Raw genomic sequence first — 11,175 nt, 5'->3', positions numbered from 1 at the left:
TCATATTTGAAAGAGTTGAGTAAGGTTAGTTATCATTGTAAAATAATAATAATAAATATAGTACTTATCTGGTGTAAGCAAAATATGGAGTGGTTCAACAAATAGAAGTTAAATGTTTAAAGAATTGACTAGATAATAAATAGTGTAATACAATTGATATAGTTGTCATACCATTAATGGGTATCTTAGCAAATGATGTTGCACCAATTCAGGTCAGAATCCCTTCTGTGGTTTCAAGATTGAGTGTATACCAAAGAAAGTCATGATACGACTATTACAATGGTACTGAAGGGTACTTGGTTAGAATTATAAAGTGTGTTACTTTTGATATTGACCTTGGTTACGAAAGAATACATATAGCTTGGGTTAGATACAAAACTAATCTGATAATATTTTATAGTTATTTGATGGATAAAGTATGTGACCTATTTGGAAATGATCTTCTCAATAGATATGATATGTTCTAGTGGTGGATGTAATGAATTTTCACGATGTATTACTAGTGGTACATGAAAACGGACATGCTGATTGTTAAGTGCAAATATTAACTACTTAAGGAGTTATCTATGGTAAACATTCTCATATGATAAGATTTGGTGTTGAACTCATATTTGAGAACCCAACTAGCTTGTTGGTATGGGTGGATGTGTTAAACATTATTTATAAGAAAGCTTTTAGTAATGAATCTTTGGTATAATATTGATATGTTGAGATCGTGAAATGTATTTTATGAATTTTAAATGAGTGGTTATTTCATCGTAATGTCCAAGAAATTTGATCAATATTGAATGACAAATATATGGGTAAAGGAAGTCCTAAAGAGTATACTTATGTGAAGACAATTAAGAGTTTTAGTAAGGAAGTGCGGATAAAAGTGGGTTAGTTCTTTGGATTGGATTGGTATAACTGGGTTTAAGGATTCATGTTGATGAAACAGTTCGACTCGAGTGTGGTGATAAGTTCTTTTATAGTTTTGAATTTGGTAACGGGTACCATTGGATTTTTAAGAAAGGGTATGACAAGGTCGATGGATAGGCGATCAATAATAAGCTAAGAGGTCCAAATATGTAAATATTTTTTTATGTATGAGCTAATTTCAATAGATAAAAGGATTGAGTTACATAATTGAATTCAAAATTCAAGTTTTTCGTTATGAGTTTAGATTTGTGGTAGTGTGTTTTGTCAAGGTATGAATTGGTAAGGGGTAAGAAATGATTGATCACATTGAGTATGAAGCATTTGAAGGACTTAAAAATAATTTGAGTAGTAAATTTGGTTACTTTTGATTGTTATACCTAAATGGGATTTCATGTAATGTTTTTATTTCGAGGATAAGATAAAAATACCATAGGTTGTTGGTCAAAGGATAAGGTTGGTAAGCAAGTCAGCAAAGAGAAAAAGAGTTTGGTGTATTGAAGAGTTCCAGGTATTTAAAATTTGTCTCATCGAAAGAATTATGAAGGTGTGAAGGAATAAGAATACTCTTGGTTCTGAGTTAAAGGATCCATGAATGGATATATATAGTTCTAATATGACTATGATTGTAAATCAATTCGGTATAGACTTACTAGGAATTTATCAGCAATTTTTATGAAGATGGAGTGTCGATTTGGGTAAAACCCGTGAGATGTGTAGAAGTATGTGTTGTTAAGTGGAGCTAAATGGTTCAGATTTTGTTAAGTGACTTATGGATACGTAATAGTATGGACATACAATTATACATAGTCATTGATTTTTATTTTTTTTGGAATCACTTGTTGTGATGTGTTACATAGATACGTGATGGTAAATAGAGATTATGTGCCCATAGTATATAGAATAATTGGGGAGACCTAATATTTCTCTAAGTATTGGCATGAGGATAATGATGGTACAGATTGTGGTTGAAAATGGTGTGTGAAAGTTTACGTGAAGTTGACATTAAGTGTGACTTAATTATTTTACCCTAAAGGAGAAATATAGATTTGAAATTAGTGTTATCGGTCTTGGGTGTGACTTATATCTATCATGGGGCGCTTAAATGGAAAGATAAGAAACCATAGTTTAAAGTCTTGGAGACTACAATGTGCTTGCTAAGAAGACTTTGTAACTAGAGACTGTTTGAGAGTAAGGTAAATGATTGGTGTGGTTATGATGTTTGTTAGTATTGGGAGTTTTGACTTTAGTGGTGTACCATGAGAAGTATGTGGGGTTTGATAAATTGAGGTTTTGTGAGATTGTAATGGAGATCAGACTAGTTGATTGTGGGTGGATAAAAAAATTATATAAATAGAGTAAGATGAATAAGAATGTTTGATGTGGTCACTATGAAATAAGTATCAAGTGTTATATCGACTTTGATTTTGTATATTCTTATACGGTCATCTACTTCATTTTGGATATGGTTTGGAGTGTGATTTGCTACCTATACCTACAGGTGTTTTCATATCTATGGGTGTATCCCTAGTGGTGGATCGGGTGTACCGATCCTGCGATGTCCTCTTGGTAGGATAGGATGCTTGGAAAGACAGGTCATTTTAGATATGACATATTTAACGTTGTCTTGGAACAGTTGAAGTATACTTGTAATTCGACATATACGTCCTTACTTATGAGAACTTATATAAAAGATACTATGAAGAGTTACAATTGTTAAAGCGTATTGGTAGAGGTTCTACATTTTGAAGTGTATCACATGTTGGGTGGTTACTTGATCTTATTTTTTCTTTGGGTTAGATAAGTTTGATTCTCCCTTGATGAGTAACAATATCTAAAAGTCAGATTCTTATAACTTAAGCTCATGAATAAATTGTGTTGTGAAAAGAAAACCTTGATAAGATTTGTGATGGTTTGTGCAGTACGAGGGTATGGTGGTTGGTTGAGTTTCACTTCTTCTCGTAGTACGTATTGATTCAGAAGTCTATCGTGGTTATGTGAGAAACGATTCTTCATGATGATTGTGTTAAGGTCCAGCGCGTTTGAGTTTAGATTAAGTTCATCAGTTAGTTGTGGCTTGATAATCACTCTTTATTTATAAATCCACTTAAGTTTGTTTTGAAAGTTCAGTTCGTAGTAGTTGATCCTGATGGAATGATTTTAAGGAGGACTTACTTGGAGATATGAACATCGACTCGAGAAGATCATACCTTAAATTGTTGGTAACATTGGTTATATTTCTCTCTTCTTCCTTATGTTCGAGGACGAACATGATTTTTAGTGGTGGATATTGTAATGACCCGATAGGTTAATTTTGAGAATTTTGAACTATTCGTTTAACTTTAGTTAATTAATTGATGGGTAATTATGGATAATTGACTTAATAGATAGTTAATGGGTTAAAGTGATAATTTATTTAAGATTCTCTACCTTTTGGCCCATATATAATAAAAATAAGTAAGTAAACATTATCATATTTACTACATAATTAATTTTTAAAAAAAATAAAGAAAGGGAAGAATCAAACCTTGTGTGGCGGCGTCCAAGGGATCAGCATGGAGATCTTCAGGTAAGCAAACTTTTTACCCAATTTCAACTCTTCTGTAGACTTAAATAAATTAATCATTATAGGAGTATTACTATATAACTAGAACAATTAATTTTTAAAAGCAACAAAGTGGGAGGAGGAGAAAAATTTGCTTGGTATGAAATTAATGATCTGAAGATTGGACAAATTAATAATTAATGTTATTTATTTTTACATAAAAAAATTGTTAGTGGAGAATTATGATGCATGGTTGGCCATTAATAGTCTAATTATAGAGTTATAAGAATTGGGTGATTAGTGAGGAAAATAATTAATTATAATAACAGATTGCTTAATTAGTATGTAGTTTTATTTTACTTTTGGAATAAAAAAAAAGTTAAATAAAAGTACTAGTCATATATATGATTGACTCATATCTTGAAAAGTGTGAAGTTGGATTGATAATCATCAACAATCAATTTTGTTGAAATCATTTTTTTACTCTGTTATATTGATATTAGTAGAGGAAAATTTGAGACTAAATCCTCAGCTTGAAATTTTGAAAAAGATGAGAGTTAATATGTTTATTGGTATCTAGATTTAGAAACTTATTATAAATTCGGATGAGTTTTGGCTCTAGGCTACATATAGCAATATGGGTGTTGTTAGTTTTGAAAGTTTAGTGTGGTTATGTATGTGAATAGATTGCTTTGAGTTGGAAGCTCAACAAATGGGAAAGGCTCAAGTCCCGAAGTGATTGTTCTACTATTTGAGGCAAGTGGATTTCTAAACTCTTGTTAAGTGTATGAAATGCGTGTATGTCCTTGTGGTATATGTTTGGGAGTAACGGGATTGGTGATGGGTTGACTTGTCCACATTGATATGATGAAAACAAAGGGATAACAAAAGGCAATGTGACTAATTGTTTATGCGTGATGTGTTGAGAAAGGGTTGAAGGCTTGTTGAATCATTATTGATGTGACTTCATGTTTGTGTGGTTGTTAACTGTGTGATGTTATGAAAATGTTAATCTCCAAATTATTTCTTTGAACTTGTCATCTACATGATTTTGAGGCATTGGTTGTGACAAGTGTTATGTGCATTGAGAAAGAATGAGTACTTAAGAGGATATATCATTTCGAGGGACGTATCGCGCGCCGCGATGTATACTATATTTCGAGGGACGTATCGCGCGCCGCGATGGTTACTATTATCGAGGGTCGTGTCGTGCGCCGCGACAGATGCATGGACAGATATGTCCCCCATGGGTCCCGGACTGAGAGACAGCGGGTGTGTATCACTAGGTCAGACATGCATCATTATCCTTGACATTGCATTCCATTGCATTGCGCATACTTATCATTAGTGAACTTGATATCGTGTTTTGCTGATCTTCTGATTGCCTTTCTGCGGAACTTATGATTGATCAATATTGAGCTTGTTATTGCGTATATATAATTTGTTGAATTATTGTTGTTGAGGATGTGTAGTTTGTTAAAATGTTGTTGTTGAGGATATGTAATTTGTCTAAGTGTTGTTGTTGAGCTACGTGCTATGTAAACTGTGAGCTGTTAGGTTGGGTTGATTTTACTGCAGGAAGTAGTTGTTGAGGTTCGTTTGGGGGTGGTAGGAGTACCCGTATTTTATCCCCTTAACTTGTGTTTAGAGGTTTACTTGTTGAGTACCGTGTGGTTTGGTACTCACCCCTTGCTACTACAAATTTTTTGTAGGTTATGAGCCTGGATTTTTGTTGTACTTGTCATTCTCTTCTTTTTCGAGGCTTCTTGGAGATTTGTCAGGTAGCTGTTTCCATCACAGCAGACTTTCTTCTCCTTAATTATGATCTTGTTCTATTCTAGAAACAAGTTCATTAGAGACTTGAGTTTTTCTTTTGAATCAATTGTAATACTTTAGAGGCTTGTACACGTGACAACCAGGTTTTGGGGTAGTTTTAAGTAACTTATAAATTTTCCGCATTTTATTGTAAGTTTTAGGCTGACTTGTCTTGGTGGGATAAGACGAGTGCCATCACGTCCATTTTTGGGTCGTGAAAGGGGGTGCCTTGACAAAGTTATGATGTCTGACCCTAAGAAAAGAAAATTTGGGTCCAAGACTTTGTATTGTATGTTCATTGGTAATGCTAATAATAATTTTGCTTATATATTTCTTGTTATCAATCCTGATCTGATTGAACACAATACTATAGGTAAAAAAATGCCGAATTCTTCGAACATATCTTTCCTTTAAACAAGATAATATATATCATGAATCTACTCTTTTGGAAGAAAAATAATTTTAGTGTTCCAAAAATTCAAATTTTTTTTTTTGAAATTGAGGGATTGAGGAGAAGTAAAAGGTCAAATATACAAAAATCTTTTGGTAATGACTTTTTTACTTATATAGTTGATAATGATCATTTAACCTTTTCTGAAGCAATTTCTTCTCCTCATGCACTTCATTAGAAAGAAGATATGAAATCATAAATAAATTCTATTTTACAAACTAATACTTGAAAATTAGGTTATTTACCCCCGAGAACTTAACCCATTGGTTGTAAATGGATTTTTAGAAGAAAATATTTTCCTAATGGTTCTATTGATAAGTTTAAAGCTAGACTTTTTGCTAAAGGATTTACTCAAAAAAATGTTGATTATTTTGGGTAATGAATCGAAAGATCATTTTTTGAAATTTTTGATATTCGTTTAAGTAGGATTAATTAATTAATGGGTAATTATAGATAATTGACTTAATCGATAGTTAATAGGCTAAAGTTATATTTTATTTAATAACCACACTATTTGATCCATATTAATATAAGTTATTAGGGATTATCACTTATTTAATAACCTACACTATTTGACCCATATTAATACAAGTTATTAGGGATAATCACTTTTAGTACCTAATTTATTTAGAAAATAAAATAAAAAGAGAGGGAGAAACTTACCTCATGTGGCGGCGTCAAAATACTTTTAGCATTAATGCTTCAGGTAAGAACCTAACAAAAGCTCTAATATGAGAAATATTCTTAGCATAAAATACTGTAGTATTGTAAGTATTTGAATATGTAAAGATAGGGGATAAGAGATAATAGGTTATATATGACCATGATGTTTATTTAATTATTAAATATATAAGCGTAAAATGGTGATATGCAGAATTCCTACAATTAATGTGTTTTAGATAGATATTTACTAATTATTAATTAATAAATCGGTTCGATACTGCCTACTAGGTTAGCTACTGCCATTTTCAATTCTTATCCGTAGCTAATATCAATCTATATATTTTTGAACTTGAAACTATGCTGGGATTTTCTATGTGGTGTGAATTATGATTTCAAGCTATAATATTTTTGTAGATGTATTAAACTATTAGGACTTAATTGCTAGGAGAAATTAAGACTTAACTCTAGATTTGAAATTTAAAAAATATGAGAATTTACATGTTAATCGGCATTAAAATTAGGAACTTCAATATATATTAGGGTGAGTTTTTGGGTCAACTTGACATATTTTAATATGAGTATTGCTAGTTCGCAAACCTTATTAAGATTATAAATGTGAATACATTGCTTTGAGTTGGAAGTTCTACAAAAGGGGAAGATTCAAGTCCTGGAGTGAATTCTTGATTGATTGAGGCAAGTAGATTTCTAAATCTTTGCTAACTGTATGGAATGCGTGTATTTCCTTGTGGTATATGTTTTGGAGTAATGGAACTTGGTGATGGGTTTGACTTGTCCACATTGATTATTTCTAATGATGAAAAAAAAGGATAATTAATACAAAGGCAATGTGAATAATTTGCTTGTGTTGTGATGTGTTGATAATGGTGAATGATTTGAAAGGCTTGTTGAATCATTATTGATGTTGTTGTGAATTATGAAATGTTATGGAAATGGTCATATCCTCTTTATTTATGTGAACATGTCATTTGCATTATTTTAAGACATGGTTGTGACAAGTGTTATGTGCATTGAGAAAGAATGAGAACTTAAAGAGAATGTACCATTTTGAGGGACGTATTGCGCGTCGCAATGGATACTATATTTCGAGGAACGAATCGGTCACCGCGATGTTTACTATTATCGAGGATCGTGTCATGCACCGCGACAGATGCATGGATATATATGTCCCCCATGGGTCCCGGACTGAAAGACAATGGGTGCGTATCAATAGGTCAGTCATGCATCACTATACTTGACATTGCATTCCATTGCATTGGACATACTTATCATTAGTGAACTTGATATTGCGTTTTGCTGATCTTGTGAATGCCTTTCTATGGAACTTGTGATTGATGAATACTGAGTTTATTGTTGAGGATATGTAATTTGTCAAAGTGTTGTTGTTGAGGATATGTAATTTGTCAAAGTGTTGTTGTTGAGGATATGCAATTTGTCTAAGTTTTGTTGTTGAGTTATGTAATTTGTCTAAGTGTTGTTGTTGAGGATATGTAATTTGTCAAAGTGTTGTTGTTGAGGATATGCAATTTGTATAAGTGGTTTTGTTGAGTTGTGTAATTTGTCAAAGTGTTGTTGTTGAGTTATGTTCTATGTAAACTATGAGCTATTAGGTTGGACTAAATTTTATGCGGGTTGTAGTTGTTAAGGTTCAACTGGGGTGGTTGGAGTACTCGTATTTTATCCCTTAGCTTGTGTTTAGAGGTTTACTTGCCGAGTACCGTGCTGTTTGGTACTCACCCCTTGCTTCTACAAATTTTTTTGTAGGTTACAAGCCAGGACCTTTGTGATGTATTCTCTTCTTTTTTCGAGGCTTCTTGGAGATTTTTGAGGTAGCTGTTTGTCATCTCAACAAACCTTCTTACTCCTGTTTAAGATTTTGTTCTGCTCTAGAAACAATGCCATATGAAACTTGAGTTTTTATTTTAATTCAATTATAATACTTTAGAGACTTGTACACGTGACAATCATATTTGGAGATATTTTTGAGTTTATTATAGAATTTTCGCATTTTAATGTAATGGTTGAGTTTTAGACTGACTTGTCTTGGTGGGATAAGACAAGTGCCATCACATCCATTTTTTTAATTATGGTCTGGTTGACTGATTTTTTATGAGACAAAGTCCACTAGTGGTTAGGTGTTTACCTTTGGTAGGGGTGTTGTAACATTGAAATCAGTCAACCAGACCATAACTGCTAGATCAACTATGGAATCTTAATTTGTTGTAGAGTTGGATGTTAATAAGGCAAAATGGTTGAGAAACTTCTTAGTATGTATTCCTATTGAAATAAAATCAACACCTTCTGTATCAATACATTGTGATTGCGAAACAAAAATAGATGTAGCAAAACATAAATCTTTCTATGGGAAAAATAGACATATAAATTTGAGATATAACGTGATAAATCATATTCTAAGAGATGGAATAATTTCCATAGACTATGTGAAGTCAGAAATGAATTTGGTTGATCCTCTTACAAAACCATTATAAAGGAGAGTGATATCTCAAACATTGAGAGGAATGAGACTTTTGTCAACTGAGAAAATCGACAATGATGGTAATCCAACTTATGTGATTATAGATCCCATGAATTAGGTTCATATGGGTAATGAAAGTCCTTAGGTGATTAAAAGGTGCACTACAAAGTATGTCCCTTTCTATGGTGTGTGCTCATAGTGAAAGAGTACTGCAAAAGAAAGTGAGGTTGATTAAAATGTTAATCTCATTCATATCCTTTATAGGTGGTGTATTGATCTACAAAATATACTTGATGAATGGACCTATGTGAGTGTGGAGTGCGGCCGCTCCTATGAAATTGTGACAAATTTCTAGAGCATTCAAGAGTATCAGGCACACGCATTGGCAATTGGCGCAAAACTGCAATGAAAAACAAAGTATGTTGAGGAATTATGTGATTGATAAAACACTATACTTACAAAAAAACAATTGGCTCATAGAAGTTCTCAACTTCACCAACTGTTCTGTAAGTTTAATCTTATTTTATCTAGAACTGGTTTTTAGTCCAAGAGACAGCAAATTCGACGGATTATTCTCATTGAGGAAACCCAGCAAAAAACTAGTATTTATTTTGAGATTTGTGGCGGATTGTTGTCAAAACAATAATAATAATTTATCTCAAAAATGATATGCATTACTGTTGCCTTACTGTGGCATAACGTGTAATTGATTATTACTACCATTTCTTCTGCAATTAATATCCACTTCAATTGGACATCAATTCCTTTGTTATTACCTTGCATTCGTTGCAGCTCCTCTCTATTCTGGCTTCCCTATATATATATATATATATATATATATATAGAGAGAGAGAGAGAGAGAGAGAGAGATCATATAGTGGCTGGAAAAAATATAAGTGAATCAAAGATTTCTTCATCTTCTCTTCCTTCTTTTGCTGGGTTTTTTTTATTTTAGATACTTTGTTATTCCTACTCCTAGTTTATACTAGAAGAGTTTGATGAATCTTAGGGGATATACCTTGAGGGTAAAATATCCTTAAGGAAAGTGACTTACACAACTCAAGCTTTCGAGAATATCCTAGTGTTTCCGCGATTACACAACTCAAGCTTTTGATTCTTGGAGATAGGTTTCTAAGGAGCAAGGAGTTAAAGATTTGGTGAGTGCTCATAGCTTTGAGGACAAAATCACTTTTTCATTTATTTCTTTTATTTCATGAGTTAGAAACTATTGTATGGGCTGTGTCCCAAGGCTTTTAATTCAAGTTGAGTTTAGATGGTATGAGACAGTGTATAGAAAGTCCAATTGCTTTTATAGAGATTTTGATTGTATGGATAAAGTTTTAAATTTTTTGTACTTCTCTACTATCTTTCATGATATGCCAAGGTCTTGTATGAGACCGCTTCGGAGTCAAGTACGCCATGTTACATCTTAGGTGTACCCCTGCATCGTGACCCCTATAAACTTCTCGAGCCAACTTATTTCTCTCAACGTGTGAAACACTACCCATGGATAACCGACTAAGGGAATCCACCACCATATTTGCTTAACTTGGCTAATAGAGAACACTCTTATCATAATCTTTCAATAACTCAAGCCACATTATTTGGCAAAGATTTAGATCTTTTTGGGTAAACACATCCAAAACTCTTGTGATCGGTGAAAATATAAACATGGACACCATACAAATAATGTCTCCAAATAATTAAGGCAAATACAACCACCGCTAATACAAGATCGTGGAAGGATAGTTCTTGTCATGAACTTTAGTTGCCTTGAAGCATATGCTATCACCTTACCATTTTTCATAAGCGAGAATACATCTCAACCTAACTCGAGAAGCATCAAAATAAATAAATAAACCATTTGTCCCTTCCGGTAAGGTCAACAATGGAGCGGAAGTAAGTCTATGTTTCAAATCATGGAAACTTTTCTCCAAGTTTTGGACCATATGAACTTTGCCTTCTTTAGAGACAAAGTCGTCAAAGGAGAAGCAACAGAGGAGAAAAATCCTCAACAATCCTTCTATTTTAACTGGCCAAATCTAAGAAGCTTCTAATGTGTGCCGGTGATAGAGGTCTAGGACAACTCTTGACTGCATCATCTTAATAGGATCTATCTCAATACTCTTACTTGAAATAATGTATCCTAGAAAATCCAGGGACCTTAGCCAATACTTACATTTTCTAAACTTAGCAAAAAGTTGTCTTTGCCTTAAGGATTTACAACACAATCCTCAAATGGTTAATGTGATCATCCACGCTCCTCGAGTAAATCAAATTATCATCAATTAA

At 32.9% G+C, this 11,175-nt stretch overlaps 1 long non-coding RNA gene across 1 annotated transcript; it reads left to right on the top strand.

Annotated features, from left to right (window-relative positions):
* Window positions 1-3,362: 3,362 nt before the first annotated feature.
* On the top strand, window positions 3,363-5,409 carry LOC138338176 (uncharacterized). The gene is made up of 3 exons (XR_011211583.1): window positions 3,363-3,484; window positions 4,147-4,216; window positions 5,173-5,409. It is a non-coding gene; the product is annotated as an uncharacterized lncRNA (long non-coding RNA).
* The last annotated feature ends 5,766 nt before the right edge of the window (window positions 5,410-11,175 follow it).

The sequence above is a fragment of the Solanum lycopersicum genome, chromosome 9 (assembly GCF_036512215.1).
Source record: "Solanum lycopersicum chromosome 9, SLM_r2.1".
NCBI classification, from domain to species: domain Eukaryota; kingdom Viridiplantae; phylum Streptophyta; class Magnoliopsida; order Solanales; family Solanaceae; genus Solanum; species Solanum lycopersicum.
The sequence above is the reverse complement of the archived record's forward strand: the minus strand, read 5'-3'. Positions and strand labels throughout refer to the sequence as shown.